Consider the following 20,677-nt stretch of genomic DNA (forward strand, 5'->3'; position numbering starts at 1 on the left):
GCACTCTGGGACGAAACTTTTCCTCCTTCCAGAATTCTTTCTTTCTAGCCCTGTCTCTAACAGTTTATCATCCACACCAGAGTCACCAGGGTGGTAGTTACTATGCAGATTCCCGGGTCACACCCCAGATCCACCAAGTCGGAGCTTTGGAGCCCCTTCTGGTCAGAGGCGATGGAACCAAGCACCATTTAGTGTTTTCACTCATTAGTCCTCACATATTTATTTAGTGCTAATTGCCATGTGCCACGTATCAGTCTAGGGGCACTCTACCAAACTTTGCATTCCTCAGCTTTTTGTCAGATATGAAAAATGAAGCTGAGGTTTAACTCCCAAATTATCCCCAAATAGGCAGCACCAGCAAAATAATTAGGAGAATTAAGGCAGCTCTCCCCCCTTTCTCTGAGTATGTGTGTGCCTTTGTGTCACATATGCATGTATGTGGGTTAAGGACTTTAGCTTGTGTTTTCCAAACACATGTATATGACATTTATTTCTTTATTTCACTTATGCATTTGCTTATTCATTCAGTAAACATTCATCCATTCATTCAGTCAGTCAACTAATATTTATTGTAGGCCTGCTGTGTGCCAGTCTAGGTGGTAGGGATACAGTGATAAACGAGACAAAGTTCTTGTTCTCACGGAGCTTTTAATTCGGAGTAGACAGTGTTTTTATGTGCTTATTAAATGAATAACTATGATTTTACAATTTACGTTTCTGGTAGAGATCGGCAATTCAACAGCACGCAAATTAGAGCACAGGAGCTCAGCCCCTTGCTTTCCTCTTCCTGGCTTTACAAACAAGGAAGGCATTCTTTTCAGCAAAGATGACTTCCCAGACATTTCATTACGTGTTTGAAATATTTATACACATAACTGGGGAAAATGAATTAAAACTGTGAATTCTATGTGGCACTTAAGTCAAAATAGGAAGTTAAGTTGCTCAGCTGTGGATTTTGCCTGCTTCCCATTAGGAAACCCCTTTCAAGAAAAACCTTCCCAGAGCACACACTTCAAAGAGATTCCCAGTAATGCTGTGTTTAAAATGTGTTAATTGGACCTAATTGCAAACAGCTGACAGTTTAGCCACTGTTTGGGTTGGCTTTCACCCACTCTAGACCTAGGTCATCTTTTTGGTTACATTATATTCATATTGGGATCTTAATATATTTGTTGTAATCTCAGAATGTGTCGCCATTCAAAGGATTATGAGATAAATAAAAACATGGGGACAACATATTTGTCAAGCCCTGCGGTCACTGCCAAGTACAAAAGTATTTGAGAGCAGATGCCCTATATGACACACTGTGTAGGGTCATGGTACCTCACTTAAATATATGGGAAATTTTCCAACCACAACCAAAAAAAAAAAAAATCCATGGTGTTTGCTGGTTTTTGTATGTAGGTGGAAGCACTGAACGATCTTTTATTGTCTATTCTCCACCACTTAACTACTGAATTTTAATGCCATTGTAGGAAGGAGGGAAAAATAACAAATACTTATTATTGTATTAGGTGAAGTTGCTGTTGGATCTAGTTTTATAGAACATTGACATTTCTCAAGAAGCACTTGTGGTAGCAACTTACTGGTTAAATGTGAAGAGGTGGTTTTCAAAATATTTAACAAGTAGTAAGGCATGAACACTGAGCAATGAAAAGGCACACTCACTGGCCATAATAAGTGGCACAGCTGTACTGATGCGTAGTTGCGTAGCAACCAAAGGTTCATTATCCAGCGAGCTATTACTGAGGGTAAGTGGAACGTGATCCTGCTGGGATTCAGTATAGAACATGCACCTCGGAGCTATCTCGCCCTGGGAGTGAGAGAGCTGGGGTATCGCTACCCACTCCCATTGGACACTGGTTGAAGGTTGCTTCCTGGGCATTAATTCTCGGACATTTCCGTCCTGCCGTTCAAGTGGCAAAGTGGGCTCTGGAGAACTTTGCCCTTATGCAAAGAAATGCTGGTGCTGGCCATTGGAAGTCAGGCTGCTGAGTACTGAAATGGTATGGACCCAGGGGTATGGGTGGTCCACCAGCTGCATCTACTATGGGGGTAGGTGGGCATTTGAGGATGTTGGTGGGGCTGAAATGGGGACCATGAAATATTTCTGTCTCTGTATTGGGCACATCAGTAGCAGTAGCCTTCCTGAGACTTTGAAACAAATTGGTCCTCAGAATGTGACATAAGTTAAATGGGACTGAGGGATGGAGTATATAATGAAAATGATGATGAGAAGGAGAATAATATAAGTAGCTCTTACTTATTTTTAGGTGTTCTCACTGTATGATAGGCACGGCTTCCCCATTTTCCAGGTGAGGAAACTGAGGATTAGAGGTGTCGAATAACTTGTCTGGGGACACACAGGTAGAACAGTAGAGACAGGATTTGAATTCTGGCTTTTCTGACTGTATACCACAAACTCCTGAAAGTATGAAAGGTTTAACACAAAACCCTTCCCTTTCTCTTTCCTTCTCTTCTTCTCTCTCTTCTGACAAATATTTTGAGTACTTACTAGGTGCTAGATGCTGTTTTAAGCACCACACAGCACAGAAACAATTTTGGTCCTTTTTGATCCAGAGAGTTCCCCCATTTTCCCTTCCCCAGGCCCTCCACTAACTTTTGTGAGGCCCTGGCAAGTGTAAAAATGGAGGCTCATGTACCGTGTCGAAATATTTAAAAGTTGTCAATCAAGCTGACCGACTGTGAAATATGTTCCATCCTCCTGCCTCGACAAATACACCCGCACAGAGGCCAGGCTGAAATTAAAATCTGTGGACTCCTGGGGTGCCATGCAGGAATGTGGTGGCTCAGGGGGCGTGGACTCCCTGCCCTGGCCCGCTGCCTGCTCCGCATCTCTTCCTCCCCTGGAAGCCCCAGCCTGCACATCCCAGCTCCATCCCTGCAAACGGCCACCCTGTGGCTACTTCTTAGGGGTGTGATTGCTGGAGGCGTGGCCTGCCCTTGGGAGATCTGGCCTGGAGAAGGACCTGGAAGTGGGCTCGGGACCAGGCAGGGCATTCTGGGGTCTCTGGTACCCAAGGTGTGGTCTGGAAAAGGAGGTGTAGGTGCCAGGTGGGCATGTCTTCATGGAATGGAGCACAGCCAGGGGAGGAGCCGTAGTGCCAGGCCCAGGGGCCCCTGTCTACTGGGCCTAAGAGCGGTCCTGCTCCCTGTTCCGTTCTCTCTTCTGAAACTCACTTTCACCTGCCTTTTTTTGTTTTTTTTTTTTGAGATTTGGCCTTCTGAGGATTTTCTTTTAAGATAAAACGTGGAATTCAAACGCTCCACTTGTTGAACAGAGGGACGGTCCGCTGAGCTGGACAGAGGGTAGATGTTGGGGAAGGAGGAAGGCGGGGACTGTGGAATGAGACCCGCTGGCCTGGCCCCCTGGGGCCTTGACCAGGCCCGCACCCAGCGGCTCCCGTCTGCAGAGGGCGAAGGTAGGCAGCCCGGCCCTCTGTCCTGAGGTCTGATGGGTTCATCCCAGGCTTCTGGAAGTAGCATCAGCTCTTCAGCCTATTTACTTCTCCAGCCGTAATGATCCAAAGTTCTGGATAAACTCCTGAAACACTCACATAAGCAGTGCTTGCCTTTACTGGGTCAGATTATCCTGGGGGAGTCAGATAGAAGGGTATCTGACCCGAACAGTACGTGTTCACGCTAGCGTGCGTTCCCCTCTCTCTCCTGGGGAAGATAGGTAATATTTACTAGAACTAGGACTGGGACACACGCTGTTGTGTTCAGTAGGTGATAATAATCTTTTTTTAAATTAATGTTTACTGGAGTATAGTTGATTTACAATGTTGTGTTAGTTTCTGGTGTACAGCAAAGTGAATCAGTTATCCATATACATATATCCACTCTTTTTTAGGTTCTATTCCCATATAGGCCATTAAAGAGTATTGAGTAGAGTTCCCTGTGCTATACGGTAGGTCCTTATTAGTTATCTATTTTACATATAGTAGTGTATATGTGTCAATCCCAATCTCCCAATTTATCCCTCCCGCCCCTTCCCCCTTGGTAACCGTAAGTTTGTTTTCTACATCTGTGACTCTATTTCTGTTTTGTAAATAGGTTCATTTGTACCATTTATTTTTAGATTCCACATATAAGCGATTGATAATGATCTTTATTAATTCAGTTAGTACTAATTGCAGGTCTATACATTTGTTTGGGTTTCCACTTCGGGTGGTTATTATCTTCTGGGCACAGGTAACTAACTACCAACAGGTGTGCCTCTTAGGGAATCACTAGGAGATCCAGGATGGCAAGAGCTTATTTAATATGCCAACTTCAGTGTGGTGGCCGGCAGGGCACTGTGATGGGCACGATTCTGCAGTCACACCCGGGCTCACTGGGCAAGAGTTCTATGAGTGCCATGCTGATGAACTTACTAGTGGGTTGCCCTGTGGGGACTGCCCAGGATGGAGATCAAATAGGAGGCATAGCCAGACCTCAGGGGTCCATGACTCCTGTGAGGGCCTGAGTGGAGCTTAGTCAGCAAAGCCTTGGCCAAGCCAAGAGAGCTCATAGCAGACCTTGATCAGCTGCAGACTTCAGCACTGAGGCCTTCTGGGGAGGACCCAGAGGACGTGAAGGATGGTACAGGACCTGCACATATGAATCATGGGGGCCAAGGACCTCCCTTCCCTTTAGTGCCATCACCAGGTAAAGTTAAACTCTTCCCCCAGAGGTCATCTTGGAGAAGAAGAGGAAGTTGGGGAGGAAAATTGCAACACTGAAATATCAAGGAGACTGTTTAAATTATTGGGTGGGCTGACATTTTTCTGTCTCTACATAGTAAGGTGAAGGGCTCAGGAGAAAGATTAGATCAATTATAGAAAATAAGCTGCATTTTCTTTGTGTAACTAACTGTAGGGGACTTTTGCACTTGCTAAAATTGTCTTTGCTCTACACCTGTTCACCCATGCCTGCATGGATGAGTGAGTGTGCACGCGTGCACGCGCGCACAAATGGCACTTCTGTAAGTTCTCTCCCGCCACCATCTCCCCCCAAGAATCTATACCCACAAAAGCATCGGTGAAGAATGTAGGATTTCACTCAGGAATTCCAAGGGGAGATGAGGTTTCATTGCACAACCCACAGCAAACAGGCTCATTACCCCCCTTCAGTGCTGTATATTTCATCATTTCTAAGATGCGCCTTTTTCATATTTGAATAATTGCTATCTCTGAAACCACTTACTGTCTTAGTGTGATGGTGTGTCATAGTATAATTGGCAGCATTTTCGTAGCAATCCATAAGATTATGGTGTATCTTACATTAGCATCTTCTTATGTTTGATAAAATTCTTCTGCTTTGCTGTCCCTCCTCAGCTACTCCCAGAGGTTTACCCACAGAGGGAGTTGAGTAGAGTGGTACAAAGAACAGATTCTAGGGTCAGACCGTTGCTCACTAGCTCCACCATTCACTAGCCAGTATCCTTGGGCAAGTTGTTGAGCCACTCTGGACCATTGTTTCCCCATTTGTGAAATGGGGATAATAGTACTGACCGCTTCATGGGGTTGTAAGCGTTAAATGAGTGGATACATATAGAGAGATTGGAACAGTGCCCGATAGTGGTAAATACTAGATAAGGAGCTACTCTTATAGTTGTTACCTCTTTAGGCCCCTCCCACACAGGCCCAGCCTCCAGTGGCCTGTTGCTTTTTCCTTCCTTTCTTATTTTATGAATAGTAGTTCAGTGACTACTGTTTGCTATTTGAACACCTCTTGAGGTCTTGCCTCTCCTCCCCGAGTGGCTTACTTGAATATCTCCTCCAAACAAATCTGTTCTCTCTTTTGAGCAATAATGAGAGAGAAAAATTGCTCGATGTGGAGCATATTTTTGTCATTATTTGTGAGGCATCTATGTTGGATGTAAGAGATAGTGAGGTATGAGCTTGATGGGAGTGGAGGAGGTTTGTTGGGGAGCAGGAGGGGGTAGGATGGGAAAGATAGGTTGGAGCCATGGAGCCAGATGGCCATTTGAAGGATCAACAGGGTATTTCCCCAGTACATCTCCTGTAGCCTTTGTGTTTGACAACAGCTGTCCATGCTGTGGACCCCCAGTCACACTGGCTGGCCCATGTAGGTGGAGAGCCTTTCCCATTCTTCAGATCACTCTCTCGGGGTGACAACTGCTTCTTCCCACATATAAGGCTGGTCTTAGAAGACAAGTCAGCGGATGTGAACTGGGAGATTAATTTGGGCTTAGGTGAAAGGTGGAGATTCAGGAACAAAATTTCCGATATCCCGGCCTCACAGAAAGACAGAAAAAAACAGAGACACCCTGGCACATCTGGGTCTGAGGTGTGGCCTAGGCCTGAATGCCCTTGTAAGATTTTCCAGACTCTTGGTGCTGGAGTTTACATGGCTGCAGGCCTGGTTTTCTCTTCAGTGAAAAATAATCACTGGACCCAATAATCAGCTCTAGTAAGTGGAAAATTTCTGCTGTCGGGTTAGTACTCCCAGCTCCGGAAATCAAACACTCTAGAAGCAGAGGGTGTCTTAGCACAGGATGACTAGTACCCCAGCTGGTCAGTGCTCCACCCTGTTCGTTCATTTTGCTGGTGACCTTGTCAAGAACAAATAGCTTTCTAGCGGGTCACCTCTGGAACACAGAGTTTTTGAATGGGGATTAAAAAAATACTTTTTGGTTTCGTTTTGGGTTTAATGAGTCAATGCTTTATTTTACAATGAGTGTTTATAACCAAACCTAAATGTGCGTAGGGTCTTGAACTCCCCCCCCCCCAACTATTTCCTATTTGTTCCCAGAAAAATTCCAAAGCCAGATTTTGTTATAGCAACCAGAGGCAAATATCAAGACAGTAATGAAGAGCAAACTCGGGGAAAGGCTTTCCCTCCAATGTGGCTTGAGTTTCTGTAGGGCATCCATCGTCTGTGTGAAGCCCTTAAAGGCACGAGTGGTCCCTGCAGTCCGTCGTCAGGGATCTAGTGGGGTCCAGCTCTGCCCACTTCTGGGACCTGTGCTCTTCTAGGAAGTGCATTTCTCAGGTGCCCGGGCCAGGTGCCGAAAGGCTGACTTCTCGGCTTTGCTCCTCAGGCTTCGCAACCTGTCGTGTGTTGATCTTTATTTTTGTATGCCAAGTTTTCAAAATTAAATATATTGAATTGTTATCATTCCATCATGCTTTTCCTCTGAGGAGTTTAATAAATAAGCCTGTTGTCCCCTCAAATGCTCTTTGGAAGGAGGCAAGGTACATATGAGTAAGCAAACAAAACAACAAGATGAGCGTCTTCAAGTATCTGCCCACAGCATCCCTCGTACTGTTCCTTTCCTCTTTGTCCTCGTTGTCACGATGCTGCTATGAGGTCAGACTTCTTGCTCATTGGTAAAATCGTCTCTAGTTTCCCTACAATCCAGCCTTCTTGCTAAAAGCACTTTTGAGTTTCGAATCAGTTATTTTAGGTGTTGGCTCTGAGTAGCAGTGCGTTGGCTAATGTTTCACAGCGAGCTCTCAGAAATCAAATTGCCGTGGGAATTCCCTTGCGGTCCAGTGGTTAGGACTCCATGCTTCCACTGCAAGAGGCGTGGGTTCCATCCCTGGTTGGGGAGCTAAGATCTCCCAGGCCATGTGGCACAGCCAAAAAAAAAGAAAAAAAGAAAAAAAATTGCCTTGGTGTGTAGAGTGTGCCAATATCTGTGGTGTAAATACTTCCACAATGGCCAATTTCTAGCTCTCAGAGTAACCTTATGAATGTGGAATTGAAGAGAGATGAACACAGACAACTCTAAGGGGATAGAGTAGCTGTCTGCACCATCCCACTCATTCTGTGGACTGGCCAGGCTTCTCAACTTCGGTACTGTCGACACTTTGGGCTGGATAATTGTTGTTGGTAGCTGTCCTGTACATTGTAGGATGTTTAGCCGCATCTTTGCCTTCTACCCACTAGATGTCAAGAGTGTTATACCCTTCCCCCCAGGAAGTGGCAGAAATACCTCCAGACATTGCCAGATGTACCCTGAAAATCTACCTCTAGCTCTGGGTCATTCTGTATGGATGGTGTTCAGAAGGTCCATCAACAGACAGTAGGCTTTTTCCAACTCTTCTCCACGAACCACTCTTAACACGCACCTGAAGAGGTTCTCTTGGCATTTTGGACATGGTGTTGAAAAAAATCAGAATTCACTTCCTTGAGGAGTCTTGGGCAGAGTGATATCATAAAGAATTAAGGCACCAAGACAAAGCACGGCCACTAGGGGAGCATCAAGGTAATTCTGTGGACTGGATTCTAGAACAGAATAGATCATGAGGGACAGTAGCGGTCCCCTAGTCCAGCCTTGTCTTTGTGTGGATGAGAGATGAGACTCAGAGGCAAGGAGGCACTTGTCCGAGGGCACAGAGCAAGCTGTAGACGTGTCCGGGAGGTGATGTTGTAAATGTTGTGAAACGTCTCTGTGACATACTGCGGATGGGACTGACTCCAGCTTGTAGCTATGAGTGTTTTGTAAGCTTTGCAATGTTAGGTTTTGATAGCCATATTTTGACATCTCCCTGTCCTTAACTTGCCTCCTCTCCCCCCAGAAATATCTGCTCATGAAAACCACATGATAATGAGGGACTTCTTTTTCTGACAGAATTATTTCCAAGAGTTTCAGGAGTGAGTAGTTTACTCAAACGATCTATTCAGGAGGGTCAAGCTACTTGTCATTAAAGAACAAATGTTGAAGATTGTCACTGATTCCCCTCTCCTTCCTGCCACATCTGCTCTGGGCCTTCTCATGGACGAGCTTTCTCAGGCTATCCTCAAATGATGTAAGAAAAGGACTTCTGGAAGAAACTGACTTTCCAGTCGAAAAGTTAAAACCACAAAATTAATGTGATAAGAACTAGGGAAGCCCTTCGTAGTTTGCATTGAAATGTGTTTTCAATCCACAGAGGTGCCCAGTCAGAAAGCAGATACTTGGGAGGGATTATTTTCATCAGCAGAGTTCCTTGGCTTTGGAAGTTCCAGTGTAATTAGGGCAATCACATACTAGTAAGTCAATACACTTCAAATGCCAATAAATTGGGCTTAAGGAGGAGAGCAGGTCTGCTTTTATTAGGGGATTGAGTAAAAGTGAAAGGAGTGCTTTGAATCATGGATCTTTAAAAACCCATCAACATTTGAAAAGAATTAAGATTTGGTGATTTTATATGGAATAATTCATCACTTTATTCCAGATTATTGTTTTACAATAAGAAGGACTGGCTCTTGAGAAAATTTTCCATAACGAGAGTTCATTGCCTCGTGCATCTCACATGGTCCTTTGTCACACCTGCACCAGGTCCACAGCGATCATGCAGAACAACCCCATGGGGTTACCTTACAATAGTCCTTCAAGGCTCTCTGGGTAAAGGGGGTCAGTTGGATTTTTGCTTTCTTTTCCCAGAGGACACTCCAGGCTCAGCATCTTAATCAATAATACAGGGGTGTCAGGTATGGGTAAGGATAAGAGGGGGGAGGTATTTTGGGTTGTGGGGAGCATTTGATGCAACTGTGTATGACACTCCCTACTCAGTGATGTTCAGGCCACACAAGGAAAGGCCTCATGGGTGACTGGAAAAAAGTTTTTTCTGTTTTTTGACATGGATTTTGAATTGACCTAATCTTGTTGCTTTTTTACATTGAAGCTATCTACACAGCAACTAATGACTTTCTTAAAAGGAGTTAACACTTTATTGTGTAATCTTTTGGAACTGTTTCTGCATACATTGTCAAGAACTCTTCAAAAGGATCATTATGCCTCTTACCGAATTACTGTCCAGAGGAACACACCAATATATACTCCTACCTTCTGTATATGAGCACCTTATTACTGTAGTAATTTAAAAGGTCACTATGTTGGGGAATAATATCTCATTATTATTTTTAACGATGATTTCAGTACCTGTTTTTTAAAAAATTAATTTATTTTTGGCTGCATTGGGTCTTCGTTGCTGCTTGTGGGCTTTCTCTAGTTGCGGCGAGCGGGGGCTACTCTTCGTTGCGGTGCATGGGCCTCTCATTGCGGTGGCTTCTCTTGTTGTGGAGCACGGACTCCAGGAGCGAGGGCTTCAGTGGTTGTGGCACGTGGGCTCAGTAGTTGTGGCGCACGGGCTTAGTTGCTCTCCGGCATGTGGGATCTTCCCGGACCAGGGCACAAACCTGTGTCCCCTGCACTGGCAGGCGGATTCTTAACCACTGCGCCACCAGGGAAGTCCAATCTCATTATTATTTTTATTAGAATTTACATAATTCTAATGAGATTGATTATCATTTTGCATGCCAATTTTTTAAATTAAGACTTTTTTTCGGGCAGTTTTAGGTTCACAATGAAATTGAGGGGAAGGTACAGAGGTTTCCCGTATGCCCTTATCCCAAGACATGCATAGTCCCCCCATTATCCATAGCCCCCACCAGAGTGGTAGATTTGTTACAATTGATGACACATCCTCATCAGCCATAGTCCACAGTTTACATTAGGGTTCACTCTTGATGTTGTACATTCTGTAGATTTGGACAAATGTCTAGTGACGCGTATCAACCATTATGATATTGTACAGAGTATTTTCACTGCCCCGAAAATCCTCTGCATTCTGCCTATTCACCTCTCCCTCCTCCTCCCAACCTCTGACAACCATTGTCCTTTTATGATTTTTTTTTTCAAAGTGGAAGAGGTAGGAGTAACAGCTTTCAGTTCTAAGGAAATGTTCTATTAACCTTCATAAGCCCTAGGAAGTAGGGGGCAAAATTGAGGATCAAATAGAGTCAAGAATTTGATCTGTAGTATTTGCCCTTGAGCCGACATCAGAGATTTCCAGAGCTTAGCACTGCACCCTTGCAACATTGCCCACACTACAAGAGCAGTGCCCAGAGATGCCAAGACATGAGCAGTACTGGTCCTTGGAAATAGCAGATTCCAAATAGCTGTCTTACTAGACTATTCCTTCTGAAGATCTGTTTGTGCCAACTTCTTGGCTTTGTCATATGATCCTCTCTGGCTCTGCAACACAGATGTGAAAAGTGAAGGGAGCATGCCATTGAATTTCATTTCTAAAAGGGAAAACACACAGTTAACTTTGGGACTTTATTTTATTTTTTCTTTTTTTGGTATTTTTTAAATTGGAGTATAGTTGATTTACAATGCTATGTTAGTTACAGGTGTATAGCAAAGTGAATCAGTTATACATATATATATCGCCACTCTTTTTTAGATTCTTTTCCCATATAGGCCATTATAGAGTATTGAGTAGAGTTCCCTGTGCTATAGAGTAGGTCCTTATTAGTTATCTATTTTATATATAGTAGTGTGTAAATGTCAATCCCAGTCTCCCAATTTATCCCTCCCCAACTTTGGGACTTTTAAAGTAGTAATATTATTCCCCGTATGTATCCACAGCCATATGTAAAAATAGATCTACAGTGTGGTGTATACATGTGTGTTGCTTCTCACTGTAAAATGGTTAAGCCTGATGGGCTGTTTCAGGCTAGATTTGGGGGGTTGGCTGGATGCATCAGCCAGGATCTGGTCCTCAGTTTGTAGACTGTATTGGGGGTGCTCAGTGTTGGGGGATCCATTCATCCCATCTAAACTCATAAACCTGTTTTATTCATCAGAACAACTTACCGGACTGTGAGGCCCTTGGAGATAAGACTCATAGCTTATTTTGTATCCTTAGTGCCTAGCATAGTGCCAGGTATGTAATAGGTTCTTTTTTTAAAAAAGTGTTTTACAGCTTTATTGAAGGATAAATGATGAGAATCAATTACACATTTTTAAAGTTTTCCATTTGATGAGTTTTGATATATGCATACACCCCTTAAACCATCACCACAATCAAGATAACAAACGTATCCATCACCTCCAAAGTCCCCTTGCGTTCCTTTGCAGTATTTCTCCTCTTTTCCATTGTTTCCAGACAACCATGGTTCTGCTTTCTGTCACTATAAATTAGCTTGAATTTTCTAGAATTTTATTTAAATGGAATTATATGACACATATTCTTTTTTTTTTTTTGTAGTTGGGGGAGGTTCTGGCTGTGTTCACTTAATATAATTATTTTGAGATTCATCAATGTTGTTCTATATATTAATAATTTGTTCCTTTTTATTGCTGAATAGTATTCCATTGCGTGAATCATAATAGGTACTTAACAAATAATAGGTACTTTTAAAAATATAATTAGGGGAAGAGTGGATAATGGGGATACCACTGTATTTCCACTGACCATGTTCATTTAGGAAGTCAAAATAGAAATCGGGAGATGACTTGGCATGGTAGAGACTTTTGTTATCATTCAATATCTGTTCTCCCTTCTCTCACAGTGTACAATGCCTGAGTTTTGGCTGGGCACAGAACTGTCTGGAATAAAGTTTACATTTCCCAGCCAGCCTTCTGTGCAGCTAAGTGTGGCCATGTGACTAAGTTGTGACCAATATGATGTAAACAGAAAGGGTGTGTGAAAGTTTTAAGAAGTCTCCTTAAAAGAAGGGGGATTTCCTTTGCCTCCTCTTCTTCCTTCCTGCCACCTGGAATGTAGTCATAATGTCTGGAGCTCTAGCAGCCATTTTGGATCAGAAGGGACCTTGAGAATGGAAGCCACTCATGGCAGAGCAATAATGTAGAAGAAGCCTGGATTCCTGAGATCATAAGTGCTGACCCAGCTCTGGACTAACTACTTCCAGACTCCATGACTGTGAGAGAGAAATAAACTTTGATCTTGTTTAAGCTTTTTTTTTTTTTTTTTTTTATTTAATTATTTATGGCTGTGTTGGGTCTTCGTTTCTGTGCGAGGGCTTTCTCTATTTGTGGCAAGCGGGGGCCACTCTTCATCGCGGTGCGCGGGCCTCTCACTATCACGGCCTCTCTTGTTGCGGAGCACAGGCTCCAGACGCGCAGGCTCAGTAGTTGTGGCTCACGGGCCTAGTTGCTCCGCGGCATGTGGGATCTTCCCAGACCAGGGCTCGAACCCGTGTCTGCTGCATTGGCAGGCAGATTCTCAACCACTGCGCCACCAGGGAAGCCCTTGTTTAAGCTTTTTTAAGACACTTTTGTGTCATTCTGTTTATTGAAGCCAAAACAATACTTGTTAATACAGTGGTAAGGGTAGAATTAGAACAAGAGGGAGTTTGATGTTGCTGAAAGGTAATTGTATCATGCTCATGTGTCCATCTTCACTCAAAGGATGTTTCTGAGTAGAAACTTGACATCAGCTACTGGAATCTCTTTTGGTGAATTCTGGAAAATCACTGACAAATCATTGTTAACAATTCTCCTTTTCCCAACCATGCAATTCACTCCCATCTATTTATAACCATCATTGACATTAGACTTCTCAAAATTATAACTTATTTTAGATTTATTTACTTTTAACTTGGTGGCTCTCTGCTGGGTTATGGGGTTAGCCTAATCTCATTAAAGTTTTTTATAAATAATAGTTACGGTGACTTATTTGGAAATGCTCTCTATAGATGTCTGGTCTCATTTATCGTGTATGAATTCTTATGTTTAATTCCTAGTGATGGTTTAGCCTGTGATTCTCTCTCTCTTTTTAATTTGAAATATTTCAAACATACAGAGAAGAGCATATGTCCAGATGTCAAATAGCTGGCAAACATGACAATGTAGAACTGTAGCTGTCAACTTTATTGATTTAGCAGTGGAATCCTTTTTTCAAATGGCACTGTATGCAGAATCCCATTATATAAAATATCAGAGCTTCCATGGTTGAAGCGGAAGTGGAGGGCTTGGAGCCTCCCTGGATAAACCTTTTTCTTTCCCTTCTCCACCGTGGAGGTCTTTGAGATGTGCTCACAGAGCATGAAGGCCCCGTGAATGTAGCTGAAAACCACATTTAGAATATGTTCAAGATCCAGAAAGCAAGCTAAACACTGTTCTATTCAATCAAAATAGGTGACACAATGCCCAAATGTTTAAGCCCATTCGTTGAATTCATAACGGAGCCTGTAAGACTCTCATTCAGATCTCTGTGCTCTTGTTCTGGTCACTGTTCTAGCAAGCTTTGTACTCTGGTTTCCCAGTCATAGAAGAATAGAAGAACAACTCAGAGGGGGAAGACACAAGCATAGCCAGACATGACTGGTAGCAGTTAGACCAATGAGAGGGGAGGCTAGGATGCTAAAAAAAGACAAACACAAGTCATTAAAAACCACCTTCTGAGGTCATTTAGGGTAGATGTACCCTTCCTAATTGATTCCAGTGGGTCAAAAAGGCATGATTTTATGTATTTTTATATGCATGCATGTGTGTGTGTGTGTGTGTGTGTGTGTGTGTGTGTGTGTGTGTGTATTTAGTGAGAGTGGGTGTATCATGGTATATAATATATGGTATGTACATATGCCTACAGTATTTTGCTTGGTGTTTATGACAATGACCCTGAGAAGAAAAGTCCCTCTTATCTTTTATATTTTATATTCTGTTCTATCATAATATCCATAATACTTATTGAAATGATTATTATATGCCAGGTACTGTTCTAGTATTTTATGTTGTTAACTTATTTAACCCTCAGCACTAGTTTATGAAGTAGAGACTATACCCAGAGACACAGAGACGTGAAGTCCCTTGGCCAGTGTCACGCAGTGAGCATGTGTTGGAGCTGGGATTCAAACCCAGACATCCTGGCCCCAGGGCCCATCTCTTAATATGTACCATATCTTAGGAGAATTTCCCATGTTTAAACAATAAAGTGCAAACATCTTGTAGCTAGCAAGTTTTTCTGTTGTCTGGAAAACTCACTTATCCAGTAAGTGGGAAACTCACTTGTCCTCCAACAATCCTGGGAAAATGAAAGAAAAAATTGAATTGAGTTGAATCTGGAACCCAGGTCTCCTAATGTCATATCTAAAGTGCTTTCCCCTCTGCTTTGTGGCTCGTCAGGAGGGCCCCAGAGAGACAGGCTAACTTGAGCATGTCTGAGTAATCAGAAAATACCCCACAGTCAGACTTGGTGGTGGAAGTGAAACACGTGGACCTAAAATGCCTGCAGGATGATTGCGTTTTCATTTATAGTACTGTCATCTTCCTAGTGGTTCAAGAGGTGTTTTGGAGTTGCCATAAAGGCTACTGTAATTTTTAGAGGCATTTTCTTTCTGGCCTGTGTTTATTATATATTGTGGTGGAAGAGTCAGAAGGCTTCAAGCTTCAAAAGTGAATCCTGTTTCAAGTTACGAAAGTGCCAGGATGTGGGCTGCAGTTCAGCATGTGTCACCTCAGGCACTGGGATTGGCCCGGCTTTATGTCCAACTTTGGTTGCTGTTCTTTGTGCTCGGGATACAGAAATTGCCTTGGCTTTTCCTATTGTTATGCATGTAGGTACGGACACATTTCCACCTTTCTGGAATGAAACATTATTTCAAGGGAAGCTTCTGACTGTAAAAGGTCCACATATTCTGAAGGAGACCCAGGAGCACATTTTCTCATAGGGCTGATGTCTTAATCAGTTTGGGCTGCTATAATTAGATACCATAGACTGGATGGCTTAAACAACAGTTATTTCTATAGTTCTGGAGTTTGGAAGTCTGAGATAGGGTGCTGGCATGGTCACGTTCTGGTGAGGACCTCTTCGTGGTTTACAGATGGCTGCTTCCTTGCTGTATCCTCACATGGCAGAGAGAGATCATTTCTCTTATGTTTCTTTTTATAAGGGCACTAATACCACAATGAGGGTTCTACCCTCATGACCTAATTACTTCTCAGAGACCACTTCCAAATACAGTCTCACAGGGGATTAGGGCTTCACTATATGAATTTTGAAGGGACACAAATATTCAGTCCATAGCAGCTGGGGTGTTAATTTATTATACATTTTCCCTTCAGTGTTATTCTCATGATTGCTGTAAGTGGATGGGTCACATGCAACATATCACATACACATATACATGGTCCATCAACCAGGCTTTAAAGCAATTAATTTTCTTACTTTTTTTAAGAAGATAAATAAGTCAAAATAAAACAAATAAAAATGCTCAGCACATTTGCTGAGCTCTTAGGAAAATCAAATTCCTGATAATTTCTTAATCATACCACACTGTTTCAGCCCAATCCTACTTAATACCCTCTTCCCCATACATGCTTGCCTGCTGAACTTCTAGTTAACTTACAAATCCCAGCTTCTATATGACCACTTTTGTGTTGTTTCTGAACATTGAACATATCTCTATTACAAAACATACCTCAGGGAGTAGTCATTATTTGTTGCATGTCCACTGCCCTTATTTAGGTGTGAGTTTTGTGAAGGTAGGATTCATACCTTATGTATCACCATACCTTTGCACATAGTAGGTGTGGTGTGCAGAAATCTAAGGTGGCCTCCAAGATTCCTACCCTCCGGCATACACACTTCTCCTTGCGTGTGGATGGAGCCTTTTAATATGACAGGTGTCATGCCCCCCCTAGGTTATATTATGTGGCTAAGGTAAGGGGTTTTGAAAATGTAATTTAAGTCCCAAATCAGTTGATTCTGAGTTAATCAAAAGGGAGATATATACAGGGTTGGCCTGTCCTAATCAGGTGAAGGCCCTTGAAGCCGGACTGGGCCCTTCCTGAAGGAAGAGATTCTGCTGCTGGCTTTGAAGAAATAATTAGCCATGTTTTAAGAACATGGGTCCGCATGGCAAGGACCCGAGGGTGGCCTCAAGGAGTTGAGAACAGTTCATGGCCAACAGCTATCAAGAAAATGGGGATACCTACAGTTACAAGGAAGTGAACTCTGCCAACAACCTGAATGAACTTGGAAGAGGATCCTTCCCCTGTCAGGCCTCTGGATGGGGATGTAGACTGGCTGACACCTTAACTGCAACTTTTTGAAAGCCTGAGTAGAGACCCAGTTTAGCCATGCCCGGACTCCTGACCTGTGGAGACTTTGGGATGGCAAATGTATGTTGTGTTAAGCCACTAAAGTTGTGGTGGTTTATTACACAATACTAGAAGACTCATACAGTTGGCATTTCTTAAATGTTGGTCATATTTAATTTAATCAGGGGCTTAGAGTATTTAAAATGAATCTTCACTAACGTTTTGGTCAACTTTGAGAATGTGGACATCTTAGAGAGTTGCTATGTCCCTTTGAGCCTTCCACCCACTCAATCAACTTCACACACTGCCAGGGTTCCCATAAATACCAGCTTCTGATCGTCTGGAAATAGGAAGTGAGATTCTCTCCAGCCATCATTAGTATTCTTGGGAGATAGGAAGGATAAAAAGTGATGTTGAAATGAGATCACCATCATTTTCTCAGTCTGCTCACTACGTACAGAGCTCAGGATGATTAGAAAATGTAAAACACATGTGAATGGCTAGAGCCTCTTTAGTTAAATCCTATCTACATAGATCGGTTTTCCCAAAGGACAGAAGTTAGGTAAACTTAGGCAATTAAAAAAAACCCAACAACCAAACACAAACCTAGAACCTTTGGCAAAAGCCAAAAAACATGGATGAGTTAAACCATATCAGATGTAATGGTTTGTTTTAAGAAGTGTTTGGCTTGTTGTCTATACGTATGGGTGTTTTTTTAAGGCAGATGTAAAAGCAGAACTTGCAAGATCTTTAGCTACCGAGATAGAAGTCCAGTATGTGGGGTTTAGTTCCACCAAAGCAGTCGATACCATCAGATCACTGATGACCCAGGTCAGGGACGCACTGCCAGTTCTCTGTTCCATTCCAGAGCCAACTCAGGGGCTGTGGCAACAGAGGGGCTGTGAATGTGGCTGAAGACAAAATTGGACCAACTCTGGCCTTGATGTTTCACCAAAAGCAAGTACGCAGGACCTTGAAATACCTCCTTAGGGGGACCCTCCTTGCTGTTCTGCCATGGGAGCGAAGAACAAACTTTTTGGTCCTGGAGCTTCTTTCCTCCTGTTGCCAACATTTTCAATTTCGTTTGCCCTTGGCTAAATGTAGCTTCCTGTTTCTAAGAAAAGAGGCCGAAAGAGCCTTTTGAAGGCCTCATAGACAGTCTCAGAAGGCTTCATGGGCAGCCAACAACTCTGAGTGAACAACAATTTGATGAGTTAAGTGTAAACGGATCAGAGACATATGGATTACATTTTTGGGGAAATACACATGGGCTTACAGTGTAAAGCAGGGCAGTGAGGGAGATAGTGGAGAAGAGAATGGTTTGAAAAATGTGGTTTGGGTCTTGCCAATTGCAAAATGTTTGAAACAAATAATCTGAGATGTTTTGCCCAGCCTAGAGCATGGCTGGATTCACCCTTTCCTTCTACTTAGGTGTCATTTTCAGACTCAGCACACACGCCGGTGTTGGTTTGGGTCTTGGGTAGATTTTTAAAAATGCAGTTATTTAGAAGTATCATTGCATGTGATTTCTGTGTATTCTCTGAGTGTGAAGGGTGGGGTGGTGTTGGGGAAGAACTGGGCATTTAGAAACATTTCTCTGCCTCTAGGCTAAACTGCTTCTGAACCCATCTGGTATATTTCTACTTGTGGAGGGTCCCAATCCAGGCTGTGCTAGTGAGGTGATGTGGCAGCTTGAGAAAGTTACTTAACCTCAGTCTTTCCACCTGTAAAATGGGGATAATATTACCCATCACAGGGCCCATGGGGGTTGACATGCTGGATGGTGTAGTGTTAGGAGTACGGATTTAGGAGGCATATTCCTGGGATGCCATCACAGCTCTGACCCTTGTGTGAACTTGGGCAAGTTTTTGGCCTCTCTGTGCTTCAGTTTCTTCATCTGTATCATGGGGAAAATGTTAGCATCCACCACATAGGGTTACCTTGAGAATTAAGAGTTATCATACGTAAAGAACTTAGCACAGTACCTGGCCCATAATAAGTGTTTGGCAAATGCTAACCGTCATTAGTTGTTTATAATTTCTCTTTTTCCATGAAGCCTTTGGATATTGTAGAAAATAAGGCAACTTCACGTTGAGTCGGGGGACAGGGCAGCACCTCACTCCATCTGCAGGGCTCCCCTCCAGCCCACGTACCTTTTCTTACTGTTTCAGCTTGTAGATTAATTCTTGATTTCTTTCACCCCCAGTTAAAAAGCAGGTAGATGCCTCGGTCTAAAATTAGGCTTATCTTTTTCTCCCTTCTGGTATAGAACATTTCTCTCACCTCCTTTACCACCATCTAATACCCAGAGTCACTTTGTTCAAGAGTCCAACTAAATCGTACTAGAGTGTGAGAGAATTCTGGGGACTCAAATGGAAGAAAATCATAAGCTCAGAGTTGTGTTGCTTCAACACATTGCTTCTCAGTCCTTCTTGCACGTTAGGATGAACTAGGGAATGTTAAAAAGGTAAGAGAGGTTTTGAGGGTGGAGCTTGGGCAGTAGTAAGTTTTAGAACTCTCTAGATGCTTCTAAGGTGTAGTCAGGGCTGAGAACCACTCTGGCTAAGGCATTCAGTGGGCATTGCAGGTGCTTCTCGTGGTCATTTATGACCCCTGCCCCTTTGAACTCATTGGCTCTTCCTTTGGAGGCCAGAAAAGACCTGATTTCTGTCCTCCATGCAGTGGGCAAGCTTTCCTCTGGGGCTCTGTCTTTGGGTCGGCAAAAGCAAGGCGACTTCCTTTTGGAACCTCAGGCAGGCTCCGGGTCAGAGCTGCTGCTACCAGGTGGTTGGTGTTTCCCACCCGTGCCCCAGCTCTGCTCTGAGAGACTTGTCTGAATCCATCCCTTCTGTGCCTGCCTCATGCCTTCTAGCTGCTGTTTCTCTTGATCAGCCCAGTTTTGCTTCTTCCTGTCCTTTTTGCTTCTTGGCCACTACCCTCTTCTGCTCTGTTAAACATAGTTTTGGAGGCTGTGCAGTGGAGTGAAGGAAGAGGGGACTTGGAATTGGAGCTGGGTTTAAATCTCTCCTTGGGGACTTCCCTGGTGGTCCAGCGGTAAAGAGTCCGCCTTACAATTCAGGGGACACGGGTTCGAGCCCTGGTCAAGGAACTAAGATCCCACATGCCTCAACAAGAGAGCCTGCGTGCCACAAACTACAGAGCCCACGTGCCCTGGAGCCCACGTGCCACAACTACAGAGCCCACGTGCCCTGGAGCCTGGGTGCCACAACTAGAGAAGAGAGAACCCACATGCCACAACTAGAGAAAAGCCTGCGCACCACAAGGAAGAGCCCGCACGCCGCAACGAAAGATCCCGCAGGCCTCAACGAAGATCCTGCGTGCTGCCACTAAGACCCGACGCAGCCAAAAATAAATTAAATAAATAAATCTTAAAAAAAAAATAAATCTCCCTTTGGCTGCTGTCAAGTTACTTAATCTCCCTGGGCCTCAGCTCCTCATTAGTAAAATAGCAATAATGTTATCTAGATGATTCTATTGCTGTGAAAATTAAGGGAGCTAAGGCAGGGGTATTTGTTGTGGTGGTGGCAGCAGGTGCCTGCAGTGGTGACAGTGGTGGTGGTGGTGATGATGGTGGCGATGGTGGTGATGGTGGTAGTGGTGGTTTTGGTAATGGTGATGGTGGTTTGGTAGTGGTTGTAGTGGTGACTGTGACAGTAGTGTTGGTGGTAGTAGTGGTGATAGAGATGTTTGTGATTGATGGTGATGGTGGTGATCAAAGTTCAGTCAAGAAAGCAGAAACTAGGAGGAAAAGCTGTTCAGAGGAACCACATGGGAAGCAAAGACGGAAGGGTCTTTGTTTGCATTGCCTGAGGCCATGGGAATCACTGGTTGTATTAGTTAGCATTTGAT

The 20,677-nt window shown here is 43.5% G+C and overlaps 1 long non-coding RNA gene across 1 annotated transcript in view; it reads right to left on the reverse strand.

Annotated features, from left to right (window-relative positions):
* The window catches only part of LOC309624481, a 298,479-nt gene extending 278,554 nt beyond the window's left edge, over positions 1 to 19,925 (reverse strand). The window contains exon 1 of the long non-coding RNA XR_014241964.1: positions 11,195 to 19,925. This is a non-coding gene — a long non-coding RNA (uncharacterized lncRNA). The remainder of the gene's footprint in view (positions 1 to 11,194) is intronic.
* Positions 19,926 to 20,677: the final 752 nt, after the last annotated feature.

Source organism: Balaenoptera borealis, assembly GCF_965194805.1.
Source record: "Balaenoptera borealis genome assembly, chromosome: 2".
Taxonomy (NCBI): domain Eukaryota; kingdom Metazoa; phylum Chordata; class Mammalia; order Artiodactyla; family Balaenopteridae; genus Balaenoptera; species Balaenoptera borealis.